This window comes from Rutidosis leptorrhynchoides, chromosome 3 (genome assembly GCF_046630445.1).
Source record: "Rutidosis leptorrhynchoides isolate AG116_Rl617_1_P2 chromosome 3, CSIRO_AGI_Rlap_v1, whole genome shotgun sequence".
Classification (NCBI taxonomy): Eukaryota; Viridiplantae; Streptophyta; class Magnoliopsida; order Asterales; family Asteraceae; genus Rutidosis; species Rutidosis leptorrhynchoides.
Genome location: NC_092335.1, coordinates 542,508,692 through 542,510,503, shown reverse-complemented (window position 1 = coordinate 542,510,503; position 1,812 = coordinate 542,508,692). Strand labels below are relative to the sequence as shown.

The 1,812-nt window shown below is 36.1% G+C and overlaps 1 non-coding gene across 1 annotated transcript; it reads right to left on the bottom strand.

Moving 5' to 3' along the window:
* Positions 1-899: 899 nt before the first annotated feature.
* Positions 900-1,006, bottom strand: LOC139903437 (small nucleolar RNA R71). Its single transcript, XR_011778255.1, has one exon. It is a non-coding gene; the product is annotated as a small nucleolar RNA R71 (small nucleolar RNA).
* Positions 1,007-1,812: the final 806 nt, after the last annotated feature.

Here is a 1,812-nt window from a genome sequence, read left to right as displayed (position 1 = left end):
TTCGTAGTAATAGTTGGATTTGTACGTGGACCGGGTTATTGGAGCCAAACAGTACTCAATTATATTGAGACCAAACGAATCCTGCCCCTCTGCTGCATCTTTTGGCTATTCAAAATGTGGGCAAAATCAGAAAAGTCTATTAATTTGATAACTTATATAATTTTTCTTATTTTTATAACTAATAGGATATTCAGTGAATGCACCGAGCAAAACGTTTACCACCTTTTGTACGTTCACCACCTGTAACTCGATCAAGACATCTAGCAAATATTGTCGCCGTTGATTTTTCTTTAGAATCGTCATCCAGTCGACCAAGTACTCCAATTCAAATTTTCGATAATACATTTTTTGAACCCGACCTCACAATTGAGAATCCGGAGAATATTCAGGGACAATTCATAGATCCTGAACCATTAATCTTTCCTCCAGAACCACCAATCATTCAAACAGAGATTATTGAGGAACCAACCATTAAATCAGAATCCTCTAGTGATTCAGATTCAACAAATTCAATCATGGAAAATCTGGAACCTCTAAGTATGGAAGACTGAATGAGAGCTAAACGCACTGGCCAAGGTCACGCAATTACTCAACCAGACATAAATGCACCAGATTATGAAATCAAAGGACAAATTCTACATATGGTGACTAATCAATGCCAATTTAGTGGTGCACCGAAGGAAGATCCAAATGAACATCTTCGTACATTTAATAGGATCTGTACACTATTTAAAATCAGAGAAGTTGAAGATGAACAGATATATCTCATGTTATTTCCCTGGACTTTAAAGGGAGAAGCCAAAGATTGGTTAGAATCGTTACCTGAAGGGGCGATTGATACATGAGACGTTTTAGTTGAAAAAATTCTTAAACAATTCTTTCCGGCATCTAAAGCCGTAAGACTTCAAGGAGAAATTGTTACGTTCACACAAAAGCCAAATGAAACTTTATATGAGGCATGGAAAAGATTTGGAAAGTTATTGAGAGGATGTTCGCAACATGGTTTAGATACTTGTCAAATAGTACAAATATTCTACCAAGGATGCAACATCACTACAAGAAAAGACATCGATATAGCAGCTGGTGGTTCCATTATGAAGAAAACAGCAACTGACGCTTATAAAATTATTGATAACACTGCTTCCCACTCACATGAGTGGCACCAAGAAAAAGATATCGTTAGATCATCTAAAGCAGCTAGAGCCGATTCTAGCCATGACTTTGATTCCATTTCAGCAAAGATAGATCATGTCAAGAGACGAATGGAAAAGATGACTAAGGATATACACTCAATACGAATTAGTTGTGAGCAGTGTGGAGGACCACATTTAACAAAAGATTGTCTCAGTATTGAACTAACAATGGAACAAAGAGAGAATGTTTCATACATAAACCAAAGGCCTGGAAATAATTATCAGAATAATTATCAACCGCCAAGACCAAACTACAATCAAAACCAGAATTATAATCGAAATGTTCCATACAACAACCAACAAGGTCCTAGCAATCAACAAGTATCCAACAATACTTACAACCAGCAAAGACTTATTTTTCAAAATAAACCACCACAAACCGATGATAAAAAGCCAAATTTAGAAGATATGATGTCGAAGCTAGTTGAATCTCAAACTCAGTTTTTCACATCTCAGAAACAAACCAATGAACAAAATGCTCAAGCATTTAGAAATCAACATGCTTCTATTCAAAATCTGGAACAAGAAGTAAGTAACCTAGCAAGGTTAATAGGTGAAAGAAAACCGGAAAGTCTACCTAGTGATAAAAATGCTAACCCTCGGAATGAAACAGCTAAAG